This window comes from Carcharhinus amblyrhynchos, unplaced genomic scaffold (genome assembly GCF_965287045.1).
Source record: "Carcharhinus amblyrhynchos unplaced genomic scaffold, sCarAmb.v2.hapA scaffold_39, whole genome shotgun sequence".
Lineage (NCBI taxonomy): Eukaryota > Metazoa > Chordata > Chondrichthyes > Carcharhiniformes > Carcharhinidae > Carcharhinus > Carcharhinus amblyrhynchos.
In genome coordinates, this window is record NW_027649780.1 from 3,340,175 (window position 1) to 3,356,472 (window position 16,298).

The 16,298-nt window shown below is 47.0% G+C and overlaps 1 long non-coding RNA gene across 1 annotated transcript; it reads left to right on the forward strand.

Moving 5' to 3' along the window:
• The first annotated feature begins 6,220 nt into the window (after positions 1–6,220).
• On the forward strand, positions 6,221–16,266 carry LOC145335623 (uncharacterized). Its single transcript, XR_013885280.1, has 2 exons — positions 6,221–6,660; positions 16,040–16,266. It is a non-coding gene; the product is annotated as an uncharacterized LOC145335623 (long non-coding RNA).
• Positions 16,267–16,298: the final 32 nt, after the last annotated feature.

A 16,298-nucleotide genomic window follows, 5' to 3' on the forward strand; every position in this document is an offset into this window, starting at 1 on the left:
GGTTTGATTCCTGGCTCGGATCACTGTCTGTGTGGAGTTTGCACATTCTCCTCGTGTCTGCGTGGGTTTCCTCCGAGTGCTCTGGTTTCCTCTCACAGTCCAAAGATGTGCGGCTTAGGTTGATTGGCCATTATAAGAAATTGCCCCTTAGTATTCAGGGATGTGTAGATTAGAGGGGTTAGTGGGTATAATATGTAGGGATAGGGGGGGTAGAGTCTGGGTGGGATTGTGCTCGGTGCAGACTCGATGGGCTGAAGGGCCTCTTTCTGCACTGTAGGATTCTATGATTCTATGAATCTTCGGTCTGATCATGACCCACAATGTTGCCGGCGGTGTTGGCATCTCCTTCCTTGAAGGTACTTGGGGGTCATGGCTGTCTCAGCAGGACTCTTCCTGTTAAAAAGCTGGTATCGCAATCTACCAACTGCAGCTGTTTAACAATGTTCCTTTAGCACAAACAGGTAAGGTTTGTAATGTATGCAAAATAACATTTATATTTGACTATCTGTCTTTTTATGGAAATAAATGTTAAAGAATGAAAGATATGAACAACTAAGGAAAACATGAATAAATAATTTATATTGATGCCAGGAGCAGTATAAACTTGAGATCAGCCATGAGGAAGGATTATGTTAGTGATGTGTGCTAGATACAAAATGCATCAAATTCATTAACCCTTTCCCTACTTCACCAGCAAAGTAGTAATTATGAAGATTCAAGACATGAATGTTTTCTCTTTGTAATTCCATAATTCAACCACCCTTAACACATTGGAATACTCGCTTGGCCCTTTAGTATATGGGGTTTGCAGATATATACAATTAAACTCTGCCAGGCACTTTGTGTGCTTAATATCTGCTCAATGAATTGGGCAATCAATCTTTCCAGGTCCATTGGACATGGCCCCTTTGATTGTGCCTGAGAACTATCTAACTGGAAGACTTTTTGCCATTAAGGTCTCAGATTACTGCAGCAGATGTACATTGTTCTGACTCTGCCGTTAATCGGGTAGATCTCCCAGAGAGCCAGCACTGACATAACGGGCCAAACGTTTTCATTCTGTGCTGCCTCATTTGTATAAAACAGTGAATATTCAGTATCAGAGACACAGAGAGGAACCAGAGACTGTGCGATTGAGCCCATGCTAAATTCTCCCTTTGTTGCTCGAACACCGCCGGAGTCTTGATTAACTAAATTTCTCTCAAGTGTTAAAGGTCAGATTTCAGTAGGGAGGTTATTACCCAGCACGCACCGCGGCTACGAACGTGCCCTATTCTCTCCACAGGAGGCCAGTGCGCAGGCGCGGCGCTGCCTGCGGGGCATGCGCAGTGTCACTCTGCTCGGAGCCCTGCGGGTGGGTGGGGCGGAGGGAGGGGATGGTGGGGCGGGGGGGGAGGCTGCAAGACTCCGGAATCAGAGCCTGCGGGCCCCGAGTTTGCAGCTGCGGGGACTTTATCCGGGATCTGGCCCAGCATCCCAGAGTGGGGGGTGTGTCAGTATGTCAGGGTAGAGGGACAGGTCCTGGGGACGAGATGCTCTGATGGTTACTGGGATCAGTATGGAAGATTGCAGGGACAGGGTCTGGGGACAAGATGCTCTGTTGGTTATTGGGATCAGTATGGCAGATTGCAGGGATAGGGCCTGGGGACAAGATGCTCTGTTGGTTATTGGGATCAGTGTGGCAGATTGCAGGGATAGGGCCTGGGGATAAGATGCTCTGTTGGTTATTGGGATCAGTATGGCAGATTGCAGGGATAGGGCCTGGGGACAAGATGCTCCGTTGGTTATTGGGATCAGTATGGCAGATTGCAGAGACAGGTCCTGGGGATAAGATGCTCTGTTGGTTACTGGGATCAGTATGGCAGATTGCAGGGATAGGGCCTGGGGACAAGATGCTCTATTGAGTATTGGGATCAGTATGGCAGATTGCAGGGATAGGGCCTGGGGACAAGATGCTCCGTTGGTTATTGGGATCAGTATGGCAGATTGCAGAGACAGGTCCTGGGGATAAGATGCTCTGTTGGTTACTGGGATCAGTATGGCAGATTGCAGGGATAGGGCCTGGGGACAAGATGCTCTATTGAGTATTGGGATCAGTATGGCAGATTGCAGGGACAGGGCCTGGGGACAAGATGCTCTATTGAGTATTGGGATCAGTATGGCAGATTGCAGGGATAGGGCCTGGGGACAAGATGCTCTGTTGGTTACTGGGATCAGTATGGCAGATTGCACAGGGCCTGGGGACAAGATGCTCTGTTGGTTACTGGGATCAGTATGGCAGATTGCAGGGATAGGGCCTGGGGACAAGATGCTCTATTGAGTATTGGGATCAGTATGGCAGATTGCAGGGACAGGGCCTGGGGACAAGATGCTCTATTGAGTATTGGGATCAGTATGGCAGATTGCAGGGATAGGGCCTGGAGATAAGATGCTCTGTTGGTTACTGGGATCAGTATGGCAGACTGCAGAGACAGGGCCTGGGGACAAGATGCTCTGTTGAGTATTGGGATCAGTATGGCAGATTGCAGGGACAAGATGCTCTGTTGAGTATTGGGATCAGTATGGCAGATTGCAGGGACAAGATGCTCAGTTGAGTATTGGGATCAGTATGGCAGATTGCACAGGGCCTGGGGACAAGATGCTCTGTTGGTTACTGGGATCAGTATGGCAGATTGCACAGGGCCTGGGGATAAGATGCTCTGTTGAGTATTGGGATCAGTGTGGCAGATTGCAGGGACAGGGCCTGGGGACAAGATGCTCTGTTGGTTACTGGGGTCAGTATGTCAGGGTAGAACATAGAAACCCTACAGTGCAGAAAGAGGCCCTTCAGCCCATCGAGTCTGCACCAACCACAATCCCACCCAGGCCCTACCCCCATATCCCTACACATTTACCTCTAATCTACACATCCCTGGACACTAAGGGGCAATTTCTTAGCGTGGCCAATCAACCTAACCCGCACATCTTTGGACTGTGGGAGGAAACCGGAGCACCCGGAGGAAACCCACGCAGACACGAGGAGAATATGCGAACTCCAGACAGGCAGTGACCCGAGCCGGGAATTGAACCCAGGACCCTGGAGCTGTGAAGCAGCAGTGCTAACCATGGATTGGGATTGGGGAAAAGTGCTCTGTTAAATATTGAGGACAGTATGTCAGGGTACAGAGGGAGTGGGTGAAGGTGCTCTGTTGACTAGTGGGGTCAGTATTGTCAGGTTGCAGGGATTGGGCCTATGTAAAGGTGCCCTGTTGATTTGTGGGGTCAGCGTGTGAGGTTACAGGATAGGGCCTGGGGAAAGCTACTCTGTTGGTTAGTGGGGTCAGTGTGTCAGGACACAGGGGTAGGGCCTTGGTCAAGATGCTCTGCTAATTAATGGGACAGCATATGAGGATATAGGGATAGAGACTCGGTAAAGATGCTCTGTTGATTAATGGGGTCAGTGTCTCAGGGTACAGAGACCATGGGTGAAGGTGCTCTGTTTCTTAGTGGAGTGAGTATATGAGGGGGTAGGGATGGGGCCTGGATAAAGGTGCTCTGTTTATTACTGGGGTCAGTATGTCAGTGTACAGAGATAGGGCCTGGGAAAAGGTGCTCTGTTTATTACTGGGGTCAGGATGTCGGGGGCAGGTAATGGTGTTCTGTTGATTAGTGGGGTCAGTGTACAGGGATCGGGCCTGGGGAAAGGTGCTTTGTTGATTAGTGGGGGTCAGTACGTCAGGGTGCAGAGGCCGTGGATAAAGTTGCTCTGTTGATTAGTGGGTTCGGTGTCTCGGGTGCAGGGACAGGGCATGGGAAACAGTGCTCTGCGAGTGGGGTCAGTATGTCAGAATACAGGGATAGAGCCTGGGTAAAAGTGCTCTGTTAATTCATCGGGTCCACGTGTTGGGATATAGGAATAGAGCCGGGGTAAGGTGCCCTGTTGATTCGTGGAGTCAGTATGTCAGGGGGCATGGATAGGGCAAGGTGGTCTGTTGATTAGTGGAGTTAGTATATCAGAGAACTCGGATAGAGCCTGGGTCAAGATGCTGTGCTGGTTAGTGGAACAGTATACCAGGATATAGAGATAGGGACTGGGTAAAGGTGCTCTGTGGATTAGTGGGGTCTGTGGATTATCAGGGTACAGGGATAAGGTCTGGATTAAGGTGCTCTGTTGATTTAGTGCGGTTTGGTATGTCAGGATACAGGGATAGGCCCTACATAAAGGTGCTCTATTGATTAATGGGGTCAGTGTGTCAGGGTACAGGGTAGGGCTTGGGGAAAGGTGCTTTGTTGATTAGTGCGGTCAACATGTTTTGGTTCAGGGATAGCTATGAGGAGAGGCTGAATAGACTGGGCTTGTACTTATTAGAGTTTAGAAGGATGAGGGGGGATCTTATTGAGACGCAAAAGATGATGAAAGGGATGGATAGGGTAGAGGTGGAGAGGTTCTTCCCACTCAGAATGGACAGCAGGACTAGAGGGCACAGCCTCAAGATAAGGGGGGGGCGCAGTTTAGGACGGAGTTGAGGAGGAACTTCTTCACTCAAAGGGTGGTGAATCTCTGGAATTCTCTGCCCGTTGAAGTGGTGGAGGCTGCCTCGCTAAATATATTTAAGACGTGGGTAGATAGGTTTTTGGTAGGCAAGGGGATTAAGGGTCATGGGGAGAAAGCGAGAAAGTGGAACTGATCCAGTTCAGATCAGCCATGACCTTATTGAATGGTGGGGCAGGCTCGAGGGGCTAGATGGCCTACTCCTGCTCCTATTTCTTATGTTCTTATAGGACCTGGGTCAAGTGCTCCGTTGATTAGTGGGGTCAGTATATCAGGGTACAGGGATAAAACCTGGGACCAGATGCTCTGCTGGTTAGTGGGAAGTATAACAGGATATAGAGATAGGGCCTGGATAAAGATGTTCTGTTGATTTGTGGGGTCAGTGTATCAGGGTACAGGGATATGGCATGGATAAAGATGCTCTGTTGGTTACTGGGGTCAGAATGTCAGGGTACATGGATTGGACCTGGGGAAAAGTGCTCCATTAAATACTGGGGACAGTATGTGAGGGTACAGAGGGCGTGGGTGAAGGTGCTGTGTTGATTAGTGGAGTCAGTGTCTTAGGTTGCAGGGATAGGGCCTGGGTAAAGGCGCTTTGTTGATTAGTGGGGTCAGTGTGTCAAGGTACAGGGATAGGTCCTGGGTAAAGGTGCTCGACTGATTCGTGGATTCAGGGATAGGGCCTGGGGAAAGGTGCTCCTTTGGTTAGCAGGGTCAGTGGACAGGATTGGTCTGACCAAATGTGCTCTGTTGATTAGTGGGTCAGTGTGTCAGGGCACAGGGATAGGCCGTACATATAGGTGCTCTCTTGATTAGTGGGGTCAGTGTGTCATGGTTCACAGGGATAGGGCTTGGATAAAGGTGCTCTGTTTATTAGTGGGGCATTATGTCAGGGGATAGGCGCTGGGGAAAGATGCTGTGTTGATTAGTGGGGTGGTCAGTATGTCAGAGTGCAGAGGGCCTGGGTGAAGGTGCTCTGTTTATTAGTGGGGTGAGTATAAGGGGGAGATAGAGCCTGGGTTAAGGTGCTCTGTTGATATGTGTGGCTCAGTGTGTCATTACACAGGGAGCAGGCCTGGGGAAATGTGCTCTGTTGATTAACAGGGTCACTATATCAGGTACAGAGATAGAGCCTGGGTCAAGATGCTGTGCTGGTTAGTGGGACAGTATACCAGGATATAGAGATAGGGACTGGGTAAGGGTGCCCTGTGGGTTACTGGGGTCAGTATGTCAGGGGACAGGGATAGGGTCTGGATAAAGGTGCTTTCTTGATTAGTGCGGTCAGTATGTTAGGCTACAGAAATGCAGCCTGGGTAAAGGTACTCTGTGGATCAGTGGGATCAGTACGTCAGAGTATAGGGATAGGGCCTGGGTAAAGGCGCTTTGTTCATTAGCAGGGTGAGTATGTCAGGGGACAGGGATAGGGTCTGAGGAAAGGCACTCTGTTGAATAGATGGGTCAGTACATCAGCTTACAGGGATAGGGCCTTGGTAAAGGTACTGTGTTGATTGCTGGGGGTCAGGTATGTCAGGGTACAGGGATAGGGCCTGGGTAAAGGTTCTCTGTTGATTGCTGGAGGTCAGTATGTCAGGGTACAGGGATAGGGCCTTGGGAAATGTGCTGTATTGATTCGTGGGGTCAGTGTGTCAGGGAACACGGATAGGGCCTGGGGAGAGGTGTTCTGTTGTTAGTGGGGTCAGTATATCAGGGTAAAGGGATAGTGGGGAAAGGTGCTCTCTCAATTCACGCGGTCAGGGTGCAGGGATAGGGCCTGGGTAAAGCTGCTCTGTTGATTAGTGGGTCAGCATATCAGGGGACGGATAGGGCCCGGGAAAGGTTCTCTGATGGAAACCTGGTGCAGACTCGATGGCTGAATGGCCTCCTTTTGCACTGTAGGGAATCTTTGATTATAGAATCTCCCTTTATATGGTGTTCAAAAGAGAGGAACTTCACATAGCAACCTGAAACCAAGAAAAATGTTTATCTCATTTCTAATCACAGTTGACACATGGCTCTTGTAATCTGAAGATTTGAAGACTGATTTTTCTGACTCCAGTGCTTCTCATATCTTTCCAGTTGCAGTCTCCAGCTTGAAGTTTACCTTTGAAAACAGTAAAATTGCTCCAGAGGTGAGTATTATTGAGCATTCACCTACAGTTTAGAGTTTTTAGTGCTTTGGTTCTGGGACTCTGGGGTTGGTGTGACTCGTTTACTGTGGATCTGAATCCATGTCCATCCACTGCTCTGTTTCACCTCTGCCCTTCCTGATCACCTCCCTGTCATTGTCTCTAATAGTAGATTATTTGAACCATGTTTGGTATTTTACTGTTCTTTCTTCCAACTGTCTAAATGAAGTTTCGGCTGCTGCCTGTCACTCGCTATGTGGTGCTGATTTTAACATCTTTTCTTCTCATGGTCAGGAATTGATTTTCCTGCCTTGGAGATCGAATCACACTTGACACATGGCTCTTGTAATCTCTTTTTACAGTGAGTTCACTCAGTGCCTGTCCCACTCATCAGCTGATAGTAAGCATCAAATTCTGCATCATGTTTATCCCTTGTAATTGAAGAGTTGAGGTTATGATCAGATCAACCATGACCTTGTTAAATGATGGAGCAAGCTTGAGGGGCTGAATGGCCTGCACCTGCTCCTTGTTTGTTTGTCTGTCTGTATTTATTCTGTGCAACCTGACAGTTTAACTGTTTCTCTTGCCACACTGACTGGCGAGTAACTTGCATGTTGAGTATTTTCAGCATTTGCTCTTTTTTATTTCAGATTTAGAAACATAAAAACTAGAAGCAGGAGTAGGTCATTCAAACCTGCTCCACCATTCATTTTGATCATGGCTGATTATCAAATTCAGTATCCTGATCCCCCTGTTTGTCCTCCCCCCATTTCCCTTGATCCCTTCAGCCCCAAGAGCTATATCTAATTTCTCCTTGAAATCACGCAACGTTTTGGCCTCAACTACGTTCCGTGGTAATGAATTCCACAGATTCACCACCCTCTGGGTGAAGAAATTTCTCCTTACCTCAGTTGTAAATCGTTCATACCTTATCCTCAAACTATGACCCCTAATTCTGGACTCCCCCGCCATTGGGAACATTATTTCTGAATCTACTCTGTCTAACCATGTTAGAATTTTATAAGTTTCTATGAGATCCCCTTTTACTTGTCTAAACTCCAATGAATATAATCTTAACTGACCTAGTCTCTTCTCATATGACAGACCTGCCATCCCAGGAATCAGCCTGCTAAACCTTTGCTGTATTCCCTCTATAGCGAGGACACTTAAACTGCGCACAATATTCCAGCCAAAATTGTTCATGTCTCTCTCTCCAGTGGTTGACCCTCCTGCGCTCTCATTCTCGCTCTCTAATTCTCTCTCGCTCCCTGTATTCAAATATGCCATCACCAACTATCGGGTCACAGACTTCCACGACAACACCCTCTCGAAAGACCAGCCTATCTCCAACCCCCTCCCACCTTTTTCTCTCTCTCTCTCTCTCTCTCTGCAAAGTCTTTCAACATCCTGTGGCCTTCCCAAATCCATTCCGAATCTTTTCCACAACTCCCATGTCAAATCCTTCGAGTTTCAGTCACTGCTACAGCACTGGATGCAGCTCTCCTCAAAGTCACAACTGATGTCCCATGTGTCCAGGTCAAAGGTTGAAGGTTCTTCCAGCAACCATATTATTTTGCTGTTCTTTTGTTGCAGGCGTTTGTCCCAGAACCAAGTCCAGAAGCAGAGATAGACCAATTAAGAACTGATTTGTTTTAGGGCGGGTGTTGGTTGTGGAGGTAGGTCTCTGACCTCCAGTTACAGTCCTTTTTCATTGAATAATTACAATGCAGCTGGAGGCCATTCAGCCCAATGTAGCCATGCCAGCACCTCCCACTGCCCTGACCTTTCCTCATATCCCTGCAGCTGTCTTTCTTTCCTGGATCTTGTCCAATTCCCTTTGTTTTGTTGTATCAGTGTGACTGGTTTGGAGGAGAAGCTGCTGGGTTTAACATAAGAACATAAGAAATAGGAGCAGGAGTAGGCCATCTAGCCCTTCGAGCCTACCCCGCCATTCAATAAGATCATGGCTGATCTGTCGTGGCTCAGTTCCACATTCCCGCCCTCTCCCCATAACCCTTAATCCCCTCGCTTATCAAAAACCCATCAACCCACGTCTTAAAAATATTTAGCGAGGTAGCCTCCACCACCTCAACGGGCAGAGAATTCCAGAGATTCACCACCCTTTGAGTGAAGAAGTTCCTCCCCCCCTTTATCTTGAGGCTGTGCCCCCTAGTCCTACTGTCCTTTCTGAGTGGGAAGAGTCTCTCCACCTCTATCCTATCCATCCCATTCATCATCTTATATGTCTCAATGAGATCTCCCCTCATTCTTCTAAACTCTAACGAGTACAAGCCTAGTTTATTCAGCCTCTCCTCATAGCTCAACCCCCTCAACTCCGGCATCAGCCTAGTAAACCTCCTGTGCACTCCCTCCAAGGCCAAAATATCCTTGCGTAAGTACAGCGACCAAAACCTGAGGACTTTGTAAGCCAGTATTGAGCAATGATCTCAGATGTGAAACTGACAAGGGAGGTTGATTCCAGGGGAGATTTATTCTTGGGATTTGAGCATCACTAACAAGACCAGCAGCTAAACCCCAGATATCTGTGTAGAAGATGTTGTTTCGTCGTCTTAAACAACTGCAGTCTTTGTGATGAAGGTGCTCAAACAATGCTGTTGGATAAGGATTTACAGGATTTTCTCACAATGATGATGCCAAAATTTCCCAAGTCAACTATATTAATTTTATATTTTTATGGAGTGTTTAACATCCTAAAACTTTCCAAGACATTCTACTGAAATGGTAGAAAGCAGCATTTCCCACGTATGGTGATATTACAGCAGGTGATTTAAAGCTTGGTCAAAGAAGATTTTTACAGATTTTCAGTGCATTAAAGAGAGATTCAAGGAGGGAATTCCAGAGCTTGAGGCCGAGGCAACAGAAACAACAGCCGCCAATGCTGGTGTGATTAAAATGTGGAACGTTCATGATGCCACGATTTGATGAGCACAGATATCTCACAGGGTCATGAGATTTACAGGTGGGGCGGTTACACTCAGATAGAGGGTCAGAAACTCAATTTGAGTTTTAAAAAAAAATGACAGCCACATTGTGAAATTGGTTCAACTTCATAGTTGCTGTGGAGCGGGGTGGAGTCAGTGGTGTAGGGAGTGTAATTTATATCAGAGACAAACTCTCTCTTATACATGTGTATCTCTCTGTATATCCCTCTCTGCTATGTGTGTGTATCTCTATCACTCTCTATCCCTCTTCACCCACAGTGTCCTGACAGGGTGACACTGTACATACCCGAGCGTTAAACCATGTCTGTTGCAAAGAATTACATTGCAGAAACAGGCCATTTTGTCCAACCCGAATATGTTGCCGAAAATATATTTTCACCGATTGACATAAGAAATAGGAGCAGGAGTAGGCCATCTAGCCCTTCGAGCCTGCCCCGCCATTCAACAAGATCACGGCTGATCTGTTGTGTCTCAGTTCCACATTCCCGCTTTCTCCCCATAACCCTTAATCCCCTTGCCTATCAAAAACCCATCAACCCGCGTCTTAAAAATATTTAGTGAGGCAGCCTCCACCACTTCAACGGGCAGAGAATTCCAGAGATTCACCACCCTTTGAGTGAAAAAGTTCCTCCTCAACTCCGTTCTAAACCGACCCCCCCTTTATGACCATTAATGACAGTGTTGCAATCCATAATTATCTTGTGGCAGAATGTACCCCATGGTTGTTCTGAATTTCTGAGCTGTGCTGACAGTGAGGACATTTGCACACTACTTTTACAGGGTATTAAAAGGGACGAACTTGCCATAAGAATTCTCAAACCAAACTTCACACCAAGATCTGACAGTCACTTGATTTGTTCGGATGGGGTAAACCATCACTCATTTTAGCATCCCCGTGACTGGAAAAGCACCGAGACTCAGACACCAACACCGTGAGCCTCTTTTAAGGTCAAACCAAATAAACAAACTCAAATTAAATCAGGACAAAGTAAAAGGGGCAGCTCCCCAAAAGGAAGGGGAACAGCCCGAACAAAAACAAAGTACAAAGGAAACTTAAAAACGACAACTTAAAATGTGATTATTAGGGTCAGTAATGTACCCCAGCCCCTGCGGTGCCCAATGGGCGTGGAAGGGATTGTGGAAAGGAATTCAGATCCCCATCTGTGCTGGATATTCATCAATGTAGTCACACTGGGGAGAGACCATTCACCTGCTGTCAGTGTGGGAAGAGATTCAGTATTTCATCAAACCTAGTGAGACACCATTGAGTTGCACAGTGTTGAGACCATTCATCTGTTCAGTGTGGGGGGGGAAAAGATGCAGAGATTCATCCACCCTGCTGGTACGCCAGCAAGTTCACACTAGGGAGAGGCCATTCATCTGCTCTGACTGTGGGAAGCGATTCACTTGGTAATCCACCCTGCAGAGACACCGTTGAGTTCACACTGGAGAGAAACCATTCACCTGTTCCAGTTGTGGGAAGGGATTCATTCAGTTAACCAACCTGCTGACACACCAGTGAGTTAACTCTGGGGAGAGACCATTTACCTGCTGTGTGTGTGGGAAGGGATTCACTCAGTCATCCCACCTGCTGAGACACCAGCGAGTTCACAAATAATAACAGGGGTCGGATTCGGCTGTTATTGCTGCTGTTAATCACATTCAGGACTGAACCTTGTTCATTCTTGCTATTGGACTGGCGACTCTCCCAACTTTCATTCCAGTGGCTGATTCCCTTTCAGCGAAAGGGAAATTCACATTTCCACTGAAATGATCCACAAAAGCAGATGTCAGATGAGACTAAGATGACGAAAAATTCTTAACTGAAAGGGTAGTAAACTTGTGGAATTCTCTACCACAGAAGGCTGTGGAATCCCAGTCACTGAATATATTCAAGGAAGAGAGTTTTTTTAAGAGCTTCAAGTGGTATGGGGAGAATATGGCATTGAGATAGAGGATCAGCTGTGATCATATTGAACGGTGGAGCAGACTCAAATGGCATGCTTCTAGTTTGTACATAGTACATTAATTTTATCCTGGATAGTAAACAGTCTTTTTTCCTACCACTACAGGTATCTTGTCTTTCATCCAGCCTTGTTCTGAGGGTTGGTCGCACTCTGAACAATCTTTCTCCACTTATTTTTCTACTGCTCTAACTGCCTGTCCCATCAAGAGGCAATCAAGATTGCACCGGTGATATTATTCACCGGTGCAATCTTGGGCCTTCCTTGTACACAATTTTTCCAGGTTTTTTTTCCTACGTTGCCCCTTTTTCTGAACATACCCTCCCTATTCTCAACATATGTCCAAAATAGGTGAGTTTCCTAAATGTCAGTGCCTCAGACAGGTTTCTGTGAACACCAGCTTTCTGCAGCACCCACTCTCATCCATTTTGCCTTCTGTGACATATGGAATATCCGTCTGAGTCCTTTCATTTCGAACACTTTTCTTGGAGCCTTGTCACTCTTTTCGATGGTCCAGCTTTCACAGACGCATGTTACCAGCCACAGAAGGGCTTTCAGAAGATGCATGTTCATTGTAACTGAGATGCTGTGGCTGCTCTGTACTCTTAACTGAGATCACAACAGCCATGACCCTTGAGTCTGGCCTGAATTTGCTTGATAGATTCTGCATCTACCACTGCAGTTAGGTCTCATAATTGCATTTGTCTCTGTTCCATTGAGTCTACAGCACAGGGCCGGGCCAGCTGGCTGAATTAGTCTGTGTGGGTATATATGCTCTGTGAGCCTCCACCCACTGCTCTTCAACTCCCCCCATCAGTGTATCTTTGTATTCCTTTCCCCCTCACGTATGTATCCAGCTTCCACGTCAATGTATTTATCCTGTTCACCTCAACCACTCACTGTGAACCAATTTCCACATTCTCTTTCTTTTGGTGGTGGTGGGGCACAGTTAACCTGTTGACACAGAGGCAAGTTCAAACTGGGAGAGACCGTTTATTAGATTGGTTTCAAGGATGGAGGAAACTCACCTATTTAACTCTCCCCCTTATAACTCTCCCCCTACCTCATTGAGACGTATAAGATGATGAATGGGATAGATAGGATAGAGGTGGAGAGGCTCTTCCCGCTCAGAAAGGACAGTAGGACTAGGGGGCACAGCCTCAAGATAAAGGGGGGGCGGTTTAGAACGGAGTTGAGGAAGAATTTCTTCACTCAAAGGGTGGTGAATCTCTGGAATTCTCTGCCCGTTGAAGTGGTGGAGGTTACCTCGCTAAATATTTTTAAGAAGCGGGTTGATGGGTTTTTGATAAGAGAAGGGATTAAGGGTTATGGGGAGAGGGCGGGAAAGTGGAACTGAGCCACGACAGATAGCCATGATCTTATTGAATGGTGGGGCAGGCTCGAAGGGCTAGATGGCCTACTCCTGCTCCTATTTCTTATGTTCTTAAAAGAGACACCTTTCGGATTTTGGGAAGGGTGGTGGGATGGGAGGAAAAAATTAGGAAGTTTTTTTACGCAGTAAGTGGTAATGAACTAGAATAAGAACATAAGAAATAGGAGCAGGAGGAGGCCTTCGAGCCTGCCCTGCCATTCAATAAGATCATGGCTGATTCAACGCTTAAATTCAAAGGCCCATAGTATCTAGGTCCTGATGAATGGGGTTTGTTCTGGGTGTGTGGAGCCTAACACTGCCTCCATTCATCCACCTCCTTCCCACCTGAAGATGACCCTGGACGTGAGCCGCAGTGCGCATGCTCAAAGTCACAATGCCCAGGGACTGACTGAGGGCAGCACCGGGCCAATAGGAAAAGGGGCGGGGCTGGAGGGACGTGCCGGGAGCAGCTGGTCCTCCAACCAATCGGAGTGAATGAGAGGCGGGGCTGGAGGACGGAGGCGGGGCGGCTGGGGCGGGCCCATGAGCATGCGCATTGCGGGTAATGGGGACGGTCGGACGGGTTTAGCTCGGATGCGGAATCAATACGAAGTAGTGGCGGCACGCAGAGACCGATGGATGTGGCAGGTGGGTGGAGAGACTTCGTAAACATGTTGTCGACACCCAAACTCTGGAAAATAACGACTCGCCTCCCCCCTCGTTTGTGCCAAATGGAGCCGCAATTTATAGTGTTGTGTTTGGGTTGACTGTAGCCATTTTGTAGGTAGGAATTGGGAGTTGCGCATGTGCGGCCGACATCTTTGTTGGGGTAACGTGCACCAGAGCGTTGGCACTACCGCCATCTTTGTAGGGGGCAATGTTGACTGAGTGGGGGGAACTTGTTCCCATTGTTGAGAATGGAGACAACCTGTCCATCAAACTGCATCAACCCTCTTGACCTGAGCAATCTGACCCTGCATTACCCTGGTTTGCACAGATTGATAAGGCAGAGTGACAGCAGAGATAGTAAGAAAGAACATAGGAAATAGGAGCAGGAGTCGGCCATCTAGCCTTTCAAGCCTGCCCCGCCATTCAATAAGATCATGGCTGATCTGTCGTGGCTCAGTTCCACTTTCCCGCCCTCTCCCCATAACCCTTAATCCCCTTGCCTATCAAAAACCTATCAACCCGCGTCTTAAATATATTTAGCGAGGCAGCCTCCACCACTTCAACGGGCAGAGAATTCCAGAGATTCACCACCCTTTGAGTGAAGAAGTTCCTCCTCAACTCCATTCTAAACCACACCCCCCTTTATCTTGAGGCTGTGCCCTCTAGTCCTGCTGTCCTTTCTGAGCGGGAAGAGCCTCTCCACCTCTATCCTATCCATCCCATTCATCATCTTATATGTCTCAATGAGATCTCCCCTCATTCTTCTAAACTCTAACGAGTACAAGCCTAGTTTATTCAGCCTCTCCTCATAGCTCAACCCCCTCAACTCCGGCATCAGCCTAGTAAACCTCCTCTGCACTCCCTCCAAGGCCAAAATATCCTTGTGTAAGTGCGGCGACCAAAACTGCACACAGTACTCCAGCTGCGGCCTCACCAGTGCCCTGTACAGTTGCAGCAAGACCTCCCTACTTATATATTCAATCCCCCTCGCTATGAAGGCCAGCATCCCATTTGCCTTCCTGACCACCTGCTGCACCTGCAGGCTGGGTTTTTGCGACTCATGCACAAGGACCCCGAGGTCCCTGTGCACCGTTGCATGCTGCAGTTTTTTGCCACGTAAATAATAGTCCTTCCTACCATTATTCCTACCAAAGTGGACAACTTCACACTTGCCGACATTAAATTCCATTTGCCAGTTCCTGGCCCCTTCACCCAGCCTATCTAGATCCTTCTGCAGACTTTCCACACTTTCCGAACACAATTTGCCGTTCCACCAATCTTGGTGTCAGTTAACGTTTATTTATTACTCACAAAGTAAGGCTTATATGAATTAGAAAGGAAGATTTGAAACCAAACATCACGTCAGAATATGATGGAGTCAGTTAGTTTGTTGTAGTCTGAATACCATTGTATTTTTAATATAGAAGGAAAGAGCACCATTCACATTGGAGGGAAACTGTACATGTGTTCTGTGTGTGGACTAGACTTCAATCAAACATCTAGCCTTTTGGAACATAATTGCAGTCACAACAGGGTGATGGCATGGAAATGTAGGGACTGTGGGAAGAGACTCAGATATCCATCCAGGTTGGAAACTCACTGACGCAGTCACACTGGGGAGAGGCCGTCACCTGTTCCTATTGTGGGAAGGGATATATTACCTCATCCAGGCTGTTATAATAGCAATAAATTCCAAGTAATTGCAGTGATTGGATTTTGCTGTGAGTCATGTTTGGACTGAATCATATTCATTTGGGTCTGTTTCTGCTGAATTGCAAAATTACCCCAGCACTGTTATAGTTGTTAGTATAATAATCTTGGTGATATGTGATCAGAGCCTCACCTTGGGATGGAATTTGACAACCAGATTATGAACTCTCTGGTTCAGCCTCAGAGTTGCAACAGAGAGAGTAGGTGGGGAGTGGAGTTTGTAGCAAGAACTGAAGACAGTGGCTTTCCTCTTCCCAGTATTGAATGGGAGGACATTTGTGCTCAAAGAGCACTGGTGTCTTACTTGGAGGGGAACCTGGAGATAATCATGACTACTTGCTGCTTAAATGAAGTTCTTCCTCATTAACCCTTATCTTTCTATCTACGTAATAAAGAGCTGCATATTACATGTATTTTTAGTCAATAAATATGCAAATATATTTATGCTGGCAGTCCGCTTCAGGATTTTCAGCTTCGTGTATCCTGGATAGGAAGCAGTGCGCTTGGAATCAGCACGAATTGATACTTTCAGAAGGATTGGGAGGGTGGAGATTAGAGTGTGAATGGAGGGAGAGTGTGGGGGATAGAGATTTGCAGATTTTGGGGAACAAGAGAAGAAAGAATATTCTGTAGAAACTAGAATTGTCTGCTCTGAATTTCTGCTCTGTACTGACTGTGATGAATTTTCTAATTTCCTTTTACAGGATATCTGGAGTTGAGGATTTGCAGACAGAAATCTCAAAACAAGTGGTCCATTCAGTGAGACAGCCACTCGATTCATCAGCAGCTGAATAACACAGTCCTCTAAATCTATAAGGTGGAATGTTTATCTGATCTATCTGCTTCACAATGTTTTAAACCTCAGTGTGACTGAAAAAGAACAGAATACAGAGGCAGAGTGTTATGGTAAACTGATTGTGGAAAGAGCCTGTTTTAAAAAAAAAGTGTCACACCGTTCACAGT